This window comes from Colossoma macropomum, unplaced genomic scaffold, assembly GCF_904425465.1.
Source record: "Colossoma macropomum unplaced genomic scaffold, Colossoma_macropomum, whole genome shotgun sequence".
Lineage (NCBI taxonomy): Eukaryota > Metazoa > Chordata > Actinopteri > Characiformes > Serrasalmidae > Colossoma > Colossoma macropomum.
This window is the reverse complement of record NW_023494790.1, coordinates 34,515,981-34,534,034: the sequence shown is the minus strand read 5'-3', so window position 1 is coordinate 34,534,034 and position 18,054 is coordinate 34,515,981. Positions and strand designations below refer to the sequence as shown.

The 18,054-nt window shown below is 39.6% G+C and overlaps 1 protein-coding gene across 1 annotated transcript in view; it reads right to left on the bottom strand.

Moving 5' to 3' along the window:
- Window positions 1–18,054, bottom strand: part of htra1b (HtrA serine peptidase 1b) — a 53,306-nt gene that overhangs the window by 16,813 nt on the left and 18,439 nt on the right. The gene's annotated exons all lie outside the window — the stretch shown is intronic.

The window sequence follows — 18,054 nt, the reverse complement described above, 5'->3', positions numbered from 1 at the left end:
GTCTTCCTACTCGCAGATCCTCTTTTCAAACATAGGGCCTCATTCACCAATCGTTCTTAAGAAGAAATTTCCCATTTTCACAGTTTTTACGAAAATTCTGACATTCACTGATGTTTTCTTATTTGAGATTTGTTCTTAGTTAAGAACAGAATCTACACAGACTCAAGAGCAGTTCTGTGGTTTTAGAACATGTCACAAATCTGTCACAGCCTTGTTCTTAGGACTTTTCTCAAGAACAAATTTAAGAAAAACTTAGGAAGGTATTGGAGAATGAGGCCCATAGTTCTTAAGTGAACCAAAAGTGGTTCTTTTATTGTCTGTTATTCTTACTACCCCCCCAAAAAGCCAAACAGTCTTCTTCTGATCAGTATGAATCAGGTAATAAGAACCAAACCAGGAAGAAGTTCTTCTGGTTGTATTTTGCAGCCTTCACAAACCATGAAACTGCTTTTCAAAATACTACTGTCCTGCTGCTGTTTGCACAGTGAATATTTACCTACACTGCAGTGTGGAAGCAGTATCCAGGAGTAGAAGGACGCTCTGTTTCCACTCGAGTTATGAGTACAGAGTCATGTGTCAGACTAAGGTAGTCTGGATCAGCACCAGCCCTGCAGGCTTGTGCTTAAATCTGATTTAAGAAAAATAACCACACCCTCATGAAACCACAAATGCTTTAATCCTTTTGGAATAATAGAGCTGGACAACATGGCTAAGGCACGGTGAGACGGTGTGTCAGCATGCCTTCTTAGGCCTGTTTATGTTTTGTAGGAACAAGTCCTACTTTAGCGAGTTTGAGAGTTGATTTTAGGTCAAAGGAAGGATCCAAATGCTTTGCCATTCACATAATGCATGGCTGACGACATTGCAGGGGATCAGCAGCAAATTGTGACTGTTAGCACTAAAAAAGATGGCTTTTTACAGGTTCTTTAGTAAAGAAAATGGTTCTATATAGAACCATGAACACTCAAAGAACCCTTTGCATGACTTGAGGGTTCTTCGCATCATGAAAGGCAGAATGGATTGATGGAGAATGTTCTGTAGATGGTTCTATATAGAACCTTTTTGAAAGGGGTTCTATATAGCACCAAAAAGGGTTATGCTGTTGTTACAATATCAAACTTGTCACAATAGAAGAACCCTTCTTGGTGCTATATAGAACCATTTCCTTTACTAAAGAGTGTAGGCCTTAGGGAACCAGCCCTGTGACCAGAAGGTCGCAGGTTCGATCCCCTGAGCTCACAGGACATGACTGAAGTGCCCTTGAGCAAGTCACCTAACCCCCAACTGCTCCCTGGGCGCTGTGGATAGGGTTGCCTACTGCTCCGGGCAAGTGTGCTCACTGCCCCCTAGTGTGTGTTCACTAGTGTGCATGTATGTGTGTGCTGCATGAACATTTAAAAATTAAAACGAACATACATTTTACCTCACACATATCAGTTTTACAGCTCTGGCTGCCACCATTGTTTCCTATTTCTTACAACTGATTGAAACCTAGTTAGTCAACCACACATGATCACAGGTGATGACTTCCAGAAGGCCTACAGAGACTTTTTTCCCCTCACAAAATTGGTCCCAAAACAGTGAAGTATCTAGAAAATTTTACAAAAGGTGGCAAAGGGATGGTTTTTACCCCTTAAAATCCCAGGCCTACTGCATACTGACTACAGGGACTTGAATGCAAACTGGTTTAGCTATTGTTAGGTTACAGAAGTATACGTCTATAACCTAATAGCTCAACCAGTTTGCACTGAAGTCCCTTTAGTTACTGAATAATAAGCCTTAGTATGTAATAAGCCTGGTATTTTACGGGGTTTAAGGGGTGGCTGCACCTGCCCTACAGCAAGGTAGGAGCCAATGATGTGGCAGAAATTTTGGGGTGGCGTCTGGGGAGGTCAATCAGATTTGGGGGGCACTGGCCACTCTGGCCACAACTTTCAAATTGTGCATGGTCCCAAATGTTGTAAATCAAACATGACTGGTTGATTCCACTTTACTAATTATGTTTGGTAGTTAATTTACTGTAGTCCAGCTCCTGAAGGCCCAACCAATGGGAGTGCTTGTTTGGGTGTACCTGCCTAGGTACCATGGGGTACCAACTTCTGATAGGACAAATTTCCATTGGGCGGGACCAAACCCCAACTTGGCAATGAAATAAGAGTACTGTAATCCTTGCAAACAGAGTTTAACAACTTTGATGATGCTAATAAATTAAAATGAACTAAAAATTAATCAATGTTTTCATTAGTTTCCAGAAACAATTAGGCCTAGAAGGATCTGCCAGTTCCCCTTTGCAAGGCCAAAGTCATACTTGAGGATAAAGAGTCCCTGTAAAGGACGAGTGGGCTTTTCTGACTGGACAGCAGGGATTTGTGCAGAGATTTGTAGTCATTACACAATATATCCACCAGAAGATTCAGCTTGATCAATAATTCTTAATGGAACTTTGCTCCAAAAAAATGTGCTCAATCTCAAATCAGAAACATATGATCGTCCTCGATAGGATCTGGTGTTTTAGATTTGGAAATGAACTTTGCAGGATACTGAGTCTGGATATTGTCTGACCACCTAGGCAGATGAATAAATCATGAAATATGGCCGTGTTCGGTCTCCAAAACGCACTGTGTATACACTTAGGGGCCACCAGAACTGCTTAATGCATTTGTACTTTCTACTTTAATTGCATTTTGCAGATGAGCCAAGTGCAAAACAATCATCCCTCTGACCCAAACATGAGTCACAAAAGACTCCTGAAAGTGCTGACGAAGGCTGACTAACTCAAACATCATCTTCCGAACAAAACAGACCCTTCCAGTCCTTTCATAAGACCACCGCAAATTACAAAGCAGGTTACATGTTGGGCATTGCCTCTTTGTGTAAACTGCCTTCCACCAACACGGAGACGCTAATGGCTAACGCGGGCCACATCAATCTGCACGGCCTGCCCAGCGGGGCGCTGTGGCGTCGGGGTATGATTAAGCGCTTGAGCTTTCCCAAACACAGCAGTATGGAAGTGAGTCAGCCCCACAGGAATTCACTCATGTTCCTGCAGAACGGAGGCACGGGCTCCAATGGTGGTGATTACTCTGCAAGTATGTGGAACATAAGAATCTCTGCAGATTCACTGCAGATCCGTGCGGGTTTGAAACAAAGCTCTGGTCTTTAGTCAGGATAGATGGCGTGTAAGTGTGGCTTACTGATGTCTACTGTTTCTGTTCTGGCTTAAATGACCTTCGCTGTGTCAGTTTACGTCCAGTTTTGTATCACACCATTCAGACGTTTGGAATCATTGTTTCTTGGGGCCAAAACAAAACATGTACCCAATGCTAGCTGTAAAACAGAATTCCACTAACTAAATTCATTTTGTTTGCTTTACTTATTTGTTAAAATGAATACAAATCTAGTCACACTATTTCTTGTATAATGCTTAGTTACTTAAGTAAACCTAGTAAAGATCATTTAATTTTGGATCTTGGTCTTCTGCTCGAAAACCTTCCTGGTATTCTTAGCGGTGTTGTTTGTTTCTGTTAATGAACTGCTAATTAACTCTTATTTTTCTAATTTATGAATAGAACTCTCTTTGAAAAATGATATTTGTCATATCATGCTCTCATGTTAAACGGGACGTTTTGATGCATCGAGATCAGTTCAGCCTGGAGCCATGAATGCTAACAGAATTGCAAATGTGAATTAACCTTTTAGAGTCCTCAGAAATGGGTGTTTCGAGGCTTATCTAAGCTATTTACTTATTATTGTATGAAATGGTCCATTCAGTACAATGGAGTTGTTTTAATGGATGCCCATACATTACACAAAGAAGAGCATTTAATTCAAGCTAACCTAACTAACTCAAGATTAAGCAGAACTTGTAAAAGTACAGCACTGCCTGCTCAGTGGACACCATATATAATTACGGGGCTGTTAACCTGACTTGCTGCAGAAGTGTGGATCACTGAAAATTAGAAAGTATCTATAACTCATATATACATTTATTTAAGCTTGGACCAGTTAAGTAACTTAATTTTATGAGGCAATAAGTTGATGCGTGATTTTTTTTTTTTAATATAGTCAACTAATTTAAGTTTACATTGTAGATGCACCACAATAGTCCTGAGAGAGAGATTTCCTGGTTTAAAGACTAAACCCCCTTCAGGTGATGTTCCTCAAAAGTGGCGGGCTAGCTGGCTAATGCAGAAGGAACCCAATTAGCTAGCTTTACTGCCAGGAAGACGAATATCATGTCTGTATTTATCAGCCTCCACATCAGTGCATTTCTTTATTGCTGTGGGAGGGATTCCCAATGGGCTTATTTGTGTAATTCATGCTGCGCACTGTAGTGAAGTTGAGACATATAATGCTGCGCTAAAGAATATGACAAAACGTGTCAACATATTAAATGCTAGTTTTAGGAATTGCTTTTACCATAAAACACACCTTATTGCAGATACATGTATAAAATTAGGGATGCATGATGATACTGGAATCATACTGGCATCAGCCGATATAACTGCTTTTTTAAAAATCATCTGCATTAGGCCAATGCTTAGATTTGGTCGGAAGAGGACCGCTAATGTTTAGGCTTGAGGTCTGGATAAGACTGTTTCTTCAGTCCCGCTCCCGCAGGACGGTGTTTTGCTGGGCTCAGCAGCCGTGGCCGTCGGACTGAAGGCTCCGCCTTCCCTGTAAGCTACAGGAATTTGCATGTTGTTTACGTGACCAGTTGTGTCGCAATGCTTTAGAATGACTTTCATTCATTTGAACTGTTTTACTGTTATCATTTTATATTGTTTGTATATGTGATTTAGTGGTTATTCTACTTTATTTAGGATATTCATTCATTTGCGAGATTCCTCTTCATGTGTGCTTTGGCCTGCTCCCACCTGCAATGGGCAGGTTTCCTGCCTGCTCCAGCGCACAACAATGTATATTAGTCCCGCCCCGCAAGATATTGTGGTGGGTCCCGTGGGTCTAGCAGGAATCAGTGGGAGTGCAGACCTCTAGTGTAGGTGACGCTGATTGCGCTAGAGTAGCACAGCTAAAACATCTCTCACAGCACTGTGCACACAAACAAAACCTGCAGCCGCTCAGCCAGTCAATCAGCTCCATCAGAAAGAAAGAAAAATTGACAGGAACAGTCCAAAAGCTACAACTATTACAACAGCCGTGATGGAATTTATCGCTCTGGATGATCAGCCGTTCTCTGTTGTGAGGGATGCTGGGTTTTGATGGCTGCTTGAACACTTTGAGCCACGTTACACCAAACCCTGCTATTTTTGACATAGCCCTACCGGAGCTACACAACATGGTAGCAACTCATATTTACACGGTCTTTGACGATAATGTGACATCCATTAGCTCTACCACAGACATTTGGACATCAGATGTGAGTCCTGTGAGTAATTCTCAGTTTAACCGTGCAGTGGATAGACAACAAATTTGAATTAAGGCCAGATGCACCATATAGCATGCCGGCAGTTTCAGCTGCTAAAAGCTAGTTTCAAGTTTATTTTAACACTTATAATATTATATATATAAATTTAGTCAAATGAAGCCTTCAGCATCACTCATCATGCTTGGCATCAGTTTACTACATCTTCACAAACTGACTGTTTTGGTGCTGAAAGATATGAGCAGAAAAAGGCTAGGCTAGTAACATTAGCTGAGGTAACATACCATTAGCATCGGTTTGTTCACCTAAAAGACTGGCTGCCTTTCTCTGTGTAAGTTACAAGCCACGTGTGATCTACTGTGGCTTTCTGTGGCCTCGATATGGAAGTGCATGAAGCAACTAAACGTGGGGCACAATTTAACATGGACTTTTTACATTGTTATCCAAGGTCAAGCAGCTTGTGCTTCTGGCCACATTGCCACATTTCCTCCCACCAAAATTCAGAGCAATTTGTCAGCGTTTTAAAGAAATCTGTGAGTGTTTTTCATTTTTTTAACAGAATATTTTTTTGGTTACTGAGCTGTTTGTGTAAATCACAAAATCCAACCTTATATTACTTTAATCATCATGTTGTTGCCAGCAATGTAGCACCATGTTAAAGCAGTGACAAGCTCACAGCAAGTGCTAATTAGGCTAAGTACAGACTTTATACTGCAGGGTTAAATGTTACACAGTGTTATAACTAAGCCTCCTTTAGTAACCAAAGACAAATAAGGTCAATTTTGTCTTTTGGTTCCATACATTTACACAGATTTTGAGATGAAAAAGAAAAAATTTCTGAAAACAGGGATTTTCTTCTACTTTATAAGTATCTTTCAAAAGTCAGTATGTTGGCTTTAAATAAGTATATTAATGAAACTGACATTTACAACTGGTAAAGCTGTAGTTATTCAGAAACAATGTTCCGTATTCCACTGATGTGTGATGTTTTTATTTGCTGTCCTTCACTGGACTAAAAATAAATCTGTTTATTTTTGTTTGACACATAATCTCATGTCAGTTTTCATAAATAATTTGATGTGTGTGTGTATCTGTCTATTGATCTGTCTGTCTGTCTTATAGACAGATAATATATAATACCATATGGTAGAAAAGTATTAGAATTATACTTAGATATATATACTTAGAATTAGTATAAGTATATATGGTTTCCTACTACATTGAATTATACTGAATTAACTTTGTTTGCACTAATATATAGACTTTTCTAGCATGTGTTAAACTGACTCTGTGTCCGTTACAATTAACCTATGTACGGGGTAAATTGTAACACTGCACTTCCCGTCACTTTCGGTGGAATTGTACATGAATGGTAGGGACTAGAAACAAAGTTCAAGTGTTTGTTTGTAGCAGAGATGTATATGTTGCTTGCTTGAAAAATTATTATTCTAACAAAAATATTTTTTCAATTATTTCACAAAAACCAAAATGTGGTTGGGCGCCGCTCTCCACAAATAGCAAAATGCTGTGTGGTGCACTGAGGAACTACATAGTGCTCGGAATCATGGAGCGCTGGCGAGTGTGTGTGTCAGTGCCGTTGTGTGTAGCTCCATTATAAACAATACTTTGAAATTTTCTGACGTTGCGTAATGTGGAGGTGGTCTTTACAAAAGGCAGTTTTGTATGCCCAAGATGTAAAGATTTGTACCTGCAAAATATCAGATATCGGCATCCAGAATTCTCATATCGGTACATTCCTATATAAAATAACTGTAATGTGCGTCTAGTACTCTACAGCTTGATTGAGAATATTATACTGAAGAAGTTGGACTGAAAATGCCTTGTATTTCAAAAATGCTGATCAAATCTTAAGGAGCTAACATGACAAGAAAAGTAGTAACTTGTCATTATTTATTTTAGTAACTATTTATGGTTCCCAAAACAACTAAATATTCAATTAAACAGTTAAAAACACCTGAAGTCTAGCTTGTAACACTTCAATCTGTCTCATTATTGAATAAATTAACATTATAACATTATTAACATTATGATGGTATCTTTTCGGCATTCTTCCCAACTTCAAAAACCTGCTAGCTGGCTCATTAGCTGATACATTTCCAAATCTTTGGAAAATTCTCCTGTTGAATTACCAGCTTAAACATTTGTGGAAAGCAGAAGGATTTGTGGAAATCTTCGAGCCGGAGCTTCTGGAGTTGCAGTTATTTAAGCCAAACCCACAGCTCACAGTGAAGCCCAGTGTGTGTTCTGCATTCAGTGCTTCTCCCATCCACAGTCACTCTTAACAATCTCCCAGTAGAGCCATCTTTTCCCATGCACAACATGTTTATCAGTCTTAGGAACATCTGTGAGAGTAGGACTGCGCATGAATGAGTAAACACAAAGAGTCCCTGAGTGGCAGCCACACAAACACACTCACAGTTTACCCGACTGACTGCAGGTGAAATCTGGAAAGGTGAGTAAGACACCGAGGTCAGGAAACACGTATCCCTGCTAAAACACGCCCACACACAACCCAGCACACACACGTCCTCAGTTCCCCATCAGCCCCGGCCGAGCATTCTGACCCAGATCCTGCTCGCCAAAGTCACGGAACTGCAGTAGTAATCACTGCCAAGGCTGCATGCCTCCTCGTCTCTTGATCCAGCCGGGACAGGGGCCTGCCGAGACCCATCCCCAGCGCTGACGCTATGGAAACCAGATCTCAGGCCGAGCAGGCTTCAGCATGCCCTGGCTCTATCTGCTTTTCCATCTTGAAGAGGGTCGGCTACTGTCCATACATCAGAGATGGACTGGAAACAAAAATCAGCCTGGGAATTTCCTTTACAGAGGCCATCATCATGGTCAGATAAACAGATGGGCCAAGAGGGGGTCCCACAAAACGTCAAAAGTCAGTGGTTCTCAGCTTTTCCAAGTCTCCCTGATGACTGTGTTCCAAGCCAGGAGTAACATGATGGCTAGCAAACACACGGATGTATGTCATTGCTGTCCAATAGCAAATGGAACAAAATCTGTTTTGACTGTCTGACGAGCCAATGTTCTATTTGTCCATGCACATTCCATAATGTTAATACATAGAAAAGTTAGCGAAGCTAGCTGCTTGGTTAAGGTCTGCACACTGCTGCAAGTTTTATTTTTTTTTCCTCACATTTACATTTATGCATTTGCCAGATGCTCGTATCTAGAGTGACTTGCAATTGAACCCTGATCTAGACCCAGGAGACTGAAGCATTAGGAGTACTACCCAAAGACTCTCATCTTGTCTAGTGCACTCTTCCTGCCTGGGTTGGGTATCGAACCCCAGGTTGGCAACAATGAGTGCGTTTACATGCACTCAATAATCCGATCATAATCAGTTGTCTGATTATTCAAATGGTCAATGTAAACAGCACACTCCGATTTCTAGAAGGTCTAGAAATCCGATAAAGAGAGCTGGATTTTAGCTCAGTAATCAGATTTCTCAGTGCATGTGAACTCTTACTCTGATTTCTTTCTATTTCTCAGTCTGCGCATATGAGAAACAGACTGCGGTGCTGGAAATAAGCGAGCAGCGCTGCTGCAAGATGGCAGCAAAACACTTTTGGAGTGAGGCTGAAACCAAACACGAAATACAGGATTTCAATTTTCTTCATCTTTTAGATGATGTATGTTCGTATTTTCAGGTAAAACGGTGCAACGTTTAAAAAGCCACGGCATGAAGTTTGAGCTTTACATTATGTTTAAATCATGTCTTCTCATGTGAGTTTATTGGCTGGTTGCAAAGCAGAAATCTTTGCACACATTTAATGTTGTTTTGACCTGCACTCATTGTTTTTTTTCTCATCCCTCGTTTCTCCCATAGACTCCCATTCATTTTTGCCCCCACACAAGCCCAATTATTTTTTTGCCTGACAGCCATGAAACTGCATGTACTCACTCAGTGCAGGTCCCTAAACTCTAATCCACAGTCATACTGACCCGCACTCCTCTATGTGTCGTTTTTTCATCCCTCGTTCCTCCCATAGAGTCCCATTCATTTTTGCCCCTAACAAAGGCCTAACCTTTAAGTACATGTAGTCACTCAGGGCAGGTCCCCAAGCTCTAATCCACAGTAATACTGACCCGCACTCCTCTATGTGTTGTTTTTTCATCCCTCATTCCTCTCATAGACTCCTATTAATTCATAACAATACCTAGCAACCACTTGGCTAAGACCTAGTAACATGCTTCAGCTGTGCAATCACTCTGCATTATCTTCAGGAAATGCACTATTCTAGTTATGACAAGTGATCCTAAACTTTGGAGCAGTAGTGTAATTTCCTGGTTGGTGCCAAAATAACCAAAAAATTTGGAATTCTGGCACAATAACAGAAAACGTTTTTGCACATAAGTAATTTACAGCATGAAAGCAGACTTAACCATTAGCCTATTCATGAAACAGTGGGGTCAGAGAGTTTAGCGGGTCTGCCTTTGAGCCCTCAGAAAGAAGCTTCAAAAGGCCCTCTATCCTTCAGGAAAGACCTTGCTATAACCAAGAAGTGCGCATTAAGCACTTCAATTAGCCAGGAATAAACTGGTTTCCAAGGGTCAGATTAAGATCTTGAAAAGAAAAGCGCCAGCGACGAGGTGGTAGGAGTAATTTGTTTATGAAAGCAGGAATCAGTTTTGGCGCAATCACGCCTAATGGGTCTGGAAATGAGTTTACATGAATAGCAACCCTAAACAACAAAGCAAGCACTGTGGCTTGGAGACGAACCTCGGAACGATCGGAAAACTGCTCAACGAGCGTCTTCCCGAGCTGGCAGGAATCTGCAACACCAGCAATAAAACGGTGCTGTCCGTGCCAAAGATAAATCATGAGCAGAGGAGAATATGAGAAGGTTACACAACATCAATTATTCAAGCCACGGCAGTGACTAAGCAGCAGAGGGAAAGTCAGGCAGGGTCCGGGCAGGCTGAGAGGACGAGCAGAATCGTGGCATGGCTGCCTGCCAGAGTAACACAAGCTCACCTCAGGGATACTCTCACCTAACAGATACAGCCAACACTCAACACTTAAGTTTGTTTTATTTAGAAATATTGAGTGACTTTCGCTGTTACTTCTTTACTTTCGATATTCGCTGTTACTTTTTGAATTAAGTAAGAATAACTACAAAGCTCTGGAACTGTAAAACAGCTACTTTGGGCATGTGTGTCCCCAACACTGAGCTTCATGTTGATCAAAGTGTCTTTCTTGGCCTGAAAAGCAGGTTTTGTCTAAATAATTGGGAGGTTTATTTTCATTTTTTCTATTTTTTTCCTTAAAATCTCAGGCTTATTACATACAGGGGCCACCAGTGGGCCCAAACTTTTATTACTCACTTCTATAACCTAAGAATAGCTCAGCCAGTTTGCACTGAAGTCCCTGTAGTTACTGAATAGTAAGCCTTAGTATGTAAGCCTGAGATTTTAAGGGGTTAAATTGTAATTCCACAAATTTTTCAAAATTTCTGTTTCATTAATTTGTTAAGATGTCAACAAAGCCATTCAGAGTGGTTTGGTGTGAAACGCTACCTTTTAGAGAAAATTACAGAACTGTTCACAGTGGTGGTAATAGGAACCAGATGTCCAAAAAGTTTAATGTCACTAAAAGCTCCCTCACAGAAAGTTATTACACACAGTAGTTACACACTGTAAAAAGTGGCTCATCAGATCTACTTAAAAAATTACATAATGTGGTAACAAGCAATCTAACTAGTTTTATTCAACCTAAAAAACGACATTGATTGAAAGAATCATTCATTCAAAGTATTTAGGTTGAATAAAACTGGTTAATTTGCTTGCTACTACATGAAGTAATTTTTTTAAGTAGCCCAGACGAGCCACTTTTTACAGTGCAGATACCTTGCTCTGATTTCCGCAACGATAATTTTGATGAGATTTTTACCTGAACCATACTTTTTAATACACATTTATAGCGGAGATGTACATGCAAGACATTGTGAGGCAATATAAAAGCTCAGAAGACGTGTAGGTTCACTGGGGGTTTTGGACAGTAAATAGAATGGCTATATTTGTGTTGTAGACATGGCGACCCCTGGTTCCGTTCACCACCACTGTAAAGAAATCTCTACAGTGACTCATTTCACACCAAATCACTCTGAATGACTCTGTTTACATCTCAACCACAGAATTATGCAGAAATTTTGAAAAATCAATTGAATTCCGCTTTAAGTCTGCTTTCGGATGCTTTTGGGATAAAGATGTTGCACATGTTAACACTTAAATCCTATAAAATACACAGTCATAATGTCATAAGCACGCCAGTCATTCATGCCAGCCATAGCAATTAATGTAGAAACCTTTAGTCAGTGATGTATCAGATGTTGCTCAGACACACCCCACTCAGAATCATATGAACAATGACAAGAAAAGGAAATAGATGAATGATTAGAGTCTAGAACTGAGAAAACAGGAAAAGTGAAATTAATTGAATGAGTAGAAATGTAAAAAGCAGGTTATAAATGATAAACAAAGAAGTACTATGATGTTTTTTGTAATGCTTTCTTTTACAGATGTTTAACTGAAATGGTTGATTATTTTGGGCAAAAGTACCAAGACAGCTGAACTAAATTACACTGAAATGACTACCAGGTTCTAGCCATTAAACTGATAAGAGAAATAATTTTAGAATTGCTGAGAGTAATAATGCGGTACATATAACACTAAATGTCACACATTTAAGCAGGAAAGTAAATCAGAAAAACTTCAAACTTCAGTGTAGCTTTGGAACTTATCATCATGTGACTTTGAAATTTGTACCTCACACTTACCATAAGACCATAAGGGACTATATAGAAAGCATTAATAAGTTTTTAAATTTTATTTTACTAACAGTTTGAAGAGTTGAATAAACAATTAATAGTTTCCACAATGTATGTCTCACCGAAACAGGAGCATAATCATTATATTAGTTGACTTACACTAGAAGGTCATTTAAACGTCATTTAAAGCTTAACATTTTTGAGATGTGATCAGTTCTCCATGTCTACTGTTCACTGACTTATAATACCTCAGTGCATATTTTAACATTGTTATTACAGAACTTGGCAGGGCAAGTTTATTTATATAGCACCTTTCATACACTGCGGTCAGTCTACATGCTTTACAAATGATAAAATACAAAGATAATTCATATTATAATTTAAGAAATAACAAATTAAAGGAGAATAGAAATTGGAAACATGGTCAAAACAATGGAATTTAGGAGAAGAATCATTCAAATTACAAATCAAAATAGAAATGAAGTTAGGATAGAAAAATGCCGTTAGAAGAGAGAAGTGCAGTAAAGCTAAGAGTGTTTAAACTGAGCTGAAAGCTGCTCTAATTGGGACGTTTTCAGGCCGGATTTAAAATCATCCAGTGTCAGGGCTCTTATAATGCTCTCTGTCAACTGGCTCCATTTAAGAACAGCATACTAGCGAAATGCTGCTTCTTCGTGTTCAGGCTTTACCTTTGGCAGGACTAACTGACCAGTTCCTAATAAACTGAGAGTTCTGCAGCAAATGAGATAAATACGCTGCTCCTACACTATTAAGACATTTATAGAGCAGTAACAGCTCCTTAAAGTCTATTCTGGAACAGAATGGAGGCCAGTGTAAGGATTTTAGAATGTGCTTCTTGCTTTTACTCCTAGTGAGACTCTGGCAGCTGCATTTTGAATCAGCTGAAGCTGTTTGATTGTCTTCTTTGGGAGTCTAGTTAGGAGACCATTACAGTGATCAATCCTGCTAGAAATAAAGGCCTGAGTTTCTCCAGGTCTTCTTCAGTCAGAAAATCTTTGATCTGGTTGATGTTCTTAAGCTTAACTACAAAATATTTCACATAAAATAACACAAATAATACAAATTAGTACAAAAGTTTAGAGTATTTCTACCTCATAAGGCCATTAGTGGTCATTTTGACTGTGAGTTGGCTCTTTTTTCTCACTGTTCCAGATAGTTGGCATTATTTTGGCAGTTATTTAGTAGCCTACGAGCCTCATCTGAGTATTTCTACCTCCCACAGTGGTCATACATTAAACTGCAGTCGGTCTGCATGGGCTCTTTCTTTCTTGCTGTTCAGGGCAAGTTGGACGTTATTTTGCAGCAGTTAGCCCGCAGCTTACTCATTTACCTCAAAGAATATCTGGAAAGAACCGCCAGTTTGCAAAGTACTAGAACAGAACAGAAATGATCCAGAACAGAATAAAACAACAGCGATATAAGCAGAAATAAAAGTCAATGTAAATATATCCCAAATTTAAAAAATGCCTTTTCAGTTTTTCTCTGTTGTGGTATAAATAAGCATTTCACATACAAAACATTTACAATAACAATGACGTACTACACACTTAAAAATAGGGTTCTTTAGTAAAGACAATGGTTCTATACATTCTATACAGAACCATGAGTTCTACATAGAACCATTTGCATGCTGACGTGACTCTTTGTGTGGTGAAATGGTTCTTCAGATCGATGGAGAATGTGTTGTATATGGTTCTATATAGTACCAAAAAGGGTTCTGCTATTGTGACAATGTTTAGCTTGCAACAATAGAAGAACACTTTTTGGTGCTACAAAGAACCATTTTCAAAAGGTTCTATACAACTACTATGTATTATATATAACTATCTACAACACATTATCCATCAATCTGAAGAGAAAATTAACCATGCAAAGAACCCTTTAAGCATGACATGGTTCTATATAGCACCAAAAAGGTTCTATATAGAACTATCTACAACACATTATCCATCAATCTGAAGAGCAAATTCACCATGCAAAGAACCATTTAAGCATGACATGGTTCTATATAGCACCAAAAAGGGTTCTGCAATTGTGACAATGTCAAGCTTGTAACAATAGAAGAACCCTTTTTGGTGCTACAAAGAACCATTTTTAAAAGGTTCTATATAGATCTATATATAATACATCCTCCATCAATCTGAGGCAAAGAAACATTTAAGCATGCAAATGGTTCTATATATAACTCATGGTTCTAAATAGAACCATTGCCTTTACTTAAGAACCCTAAAAGAACCTTCTTTTTATGTGTAGTAGTTATTAATCGATAGATTAACTGATTATAGTAGTAATGGTTAGTTGCAGCCCCAGTTGAAAGATCTTTTGGTCCAAAGGTGGTTTAGACACCTGAAAAGTATGAGTGCTGACATCACAACAAACGGAAAACACGAGTGGCCTCTGGATTTATTCCCAAAGTAGGGCTTTTATCAGGTGCTCCATCAATTCTGCAGCTTTTGCAAAGAAAATTGCCAAGATAAACATCCTTCTACTGCCACTGTAGATGCAGCTGAAATGGTTTCATGAGGATATACTTCAAAAAAAGGCTTTGCATTTGTGAATCAGGGCTTCAGGGTTTCTAATGAACAGGGTGACACGCTGCAAAGGTTTTGGAAAAGGACTAGAACGGTTCCGAATCAAATTCCACTGACTGCTCGTTTGACATACATGTTCGTTACACTTTCAGGTACTGGAAGCTTCTGATGCCCGTGTGATGCACTGCGTTATCAGGACTCGGTGTCTCTCCTCTGATCCTGATACGCAGGCTCTGTTCATATTTCTCTAAGCCACAGTGTGACACGCAGCCAAGCAAAGCATTCCTTGGCTCTCGCTTACCGTCTGTCTGGGGCGGGACAAAAAAGGAAAAATAACACCAACTAATCCTGAAACGCAGCCAAACTCATGGGTCGCAAGGTTTGTATACATAATTTTGCAGTGTTCATTGCACATAATAATCTGGCTGCAATAAGGATTGTTCTTCAGTTAAAAAAAAAAAACGAAAAAAAAACAAGCTTGGCTCGTCTACAGCGAAATCTGCATCGCGGATGTCATGAAAAACGTTTTTCCTTGAAGGAAAAGTTTAGAGAAAAATCTGTTTTGAATGTTTTTCTCCTTACACCAAATGGAGTTGATCGGCCAAGACATGCTTGTGCTCTTCAGTTCTGCACTGGATGCAGAAAGGCCGTTACTTTGTTTTGTTTTGTTTTGTTTTGTGATTTTTAAGATTCCTGAAAGATTATTAAATGAAACGCTTCCGTCTTCAAAAAAAAGAAGGACTAGCTTTTGATACAGTGCCAACAAGAGTGGACACCTCAGTCATGTAAAATGCCTTTACACTCGATCAGTTGATTAGCTTGATTTTAACTTGATTCAGAAGACAAGTAGTGACACTTATGATACAATAAGGTAGAGATGTCTGTTCAGCTTAGTGCTTAAATTGGGCTTAAATTTTTGGTCAGTACACGAATACAGCCGAGACATAGAGCATACATAGAGCTTTCTGTCTGAGCCCAACCCGACACATAGCATGATGTTTTGAGTCCGAGCCCGACCCGAAACACATCATCATGTTTTGAGTCTGAACCTGACCCAAACCACATCGTCATGTTTTGAGTCCAAACATGACTTAGAGCCCGAACCCACCCGAACCACATCATCATGTTTGGAGTCCGAGCCCGACCCGAACCACATCATCATGTTTGGAGTCCGAGCCCGACCTGAAACACATCATCACGTTTTGAGTCCGAACCTGACCCGAAACACATCATCATGTTTTGAGTCCAAACATAACTTAAACCACATCAAGTTAAGAGCCCGAACCCACCTGAACCACATCATGTTTTGAGCCTGAACCCAACCCGAATCATATCACGTTTTGAGCCTGAACCCGACCCGAACCACATCATCATGTTTGGAGTCCGAACCCAACCCGTACCACATCATGCTTTGAGTCCAAAACTGACGCAAACCACATGATCAAGTTTTAAACCCAAACCCGATCCGACCCACATCAAGTTTTGAACCCGGACCTGACCCGAACCACATCATCATGGTTTGAGTTCAAATATGACCCGAACAACATCACATTTTGAGTCCAAAGCTGACCCGAACCACATCATCACATTTTGAGTCCAAAACTGACCCGAACCACATTCTCAGATTTTGAGTCCAAAACTGACCTCAGTGCAACAAAATTCTGTCCAAACTCAACTCGCCTCAAACCACATTATCATATTTTGAGTCTGAAACTGAGTCCATCAAAATCTTGTCTGAACCTGACCCGAAGCAAATCATCACGTTTTGACTCAATTCCATTTAAACTCAATGTGAACGGCAGTGCACATTGAGGGTAATCTGAGGGTAATCTGAACCAATCAAACCCTTTCTTTGTTTTCAAATGTTTTGACTGGATAAAAAGAGTTAAAAACAGTTTAGAGAAAAGAAATACAAATACAAAGAAATACAAATACAAACATATGAAAATGCTTGAATTCCTGGAGATTCAGTGTCCTGAAATGGATTTTGTTTCCCTGGAGAGGTAAGCAAAACCTGGACAATTCTGGGAAATCCTGGATGGGTGGCAACCGGAGTGCCAACAACAATGCGTCCAATAGAACCCTCTGTGTAAATGCTCAGTGCTTTAGCCTGATGAAATACTGTCCTGTTTTTGCTCTTCTTCTTTTTCCTTTTTCCTGGCTATTTTGGAAAGCTGATATGAGAAATTTGTTTGAATGCCACCAGAAAAAAACACAGATCAAGCTTCTAAAATAGCCAGATGAAAGGGAAAAAACAGGGAGGACAGGATTTCACCCATTTTTCCAGAGGTAAAAGTGGATTATGAACATATACTGGAGCTATCATCGAATGGAAATGACGTGATGGAGCTGTTTAATCAAAAAAATGTAGTGTTTTTGAGTTTCCCGCATAAATACATAGCGCAACAAACCCTCTGTTTTTGGGTTAACCTCTTAACTATCGCCACATTTTTGCCTGAAACAACACACTCAAAGTAAAAGGAGCACTGTTCCCACGTACTTTGGGCTACAGCCATGATCTTGGTCTCATTTGAAAGAGAACGCTTAAGTTTTTCAGAATGATTGTGTGAATTACTGCCACAGAGTAACAGAGGCTAGAATGAAGGAGTTTATTTCAGCCTGACTCGTAGATCTCTAAACTGATCTCTGACTCTTGCCATGTTACGAAGACCACGTTTTGGATAATGATGTCTCTGTGGAGAGGTTTTGGCGAAGCTTTGAATGTGAAGACCCACAGATTTGGTAATATTTGTTCATTCCATGCCTATATTGCAAATGAGACGATTGTTACTGCTATAAATAACAGATCATAAAATTGTTTATGGGAAACAAATCCTGAAATTTCTAACTTTCTAATGGTACATTGCATCACCGTATTGTTGGATGACTTGATGCATAAAACTGATGTTTAAAAAGCAGAAGTGAACGCTTCGACAGAAGTATGCCTGTACTGGTACAGTGATCTAGATAAAGTTAGGATGTCCTGTTCACTTGACAACTGTTGCTGTCTGCTATGTACACCAAGGACACTCAGTTGACTCTCCTTCTATCCTACAGTTAAGCATGAATTAATTGACTTTTGCTTCAACAGCTAAGACGCTTTTACTAAGCAAGAAACTTTCTAATTTTGGGCATTTACATTCAATCTATTGATATACAGTCACATGGCTTATATTGATATTCACAGCTTGCTTTTTGGCACATTTTACTTGGGACAGGTTCCGCTAAATGTGGAGGGGCAAGGGGCTCATACATCGTCTAAAGATTCCTCTCAGCACCCCTGCTAACAAGTAATGGAAGCTTACGCCACCCATTA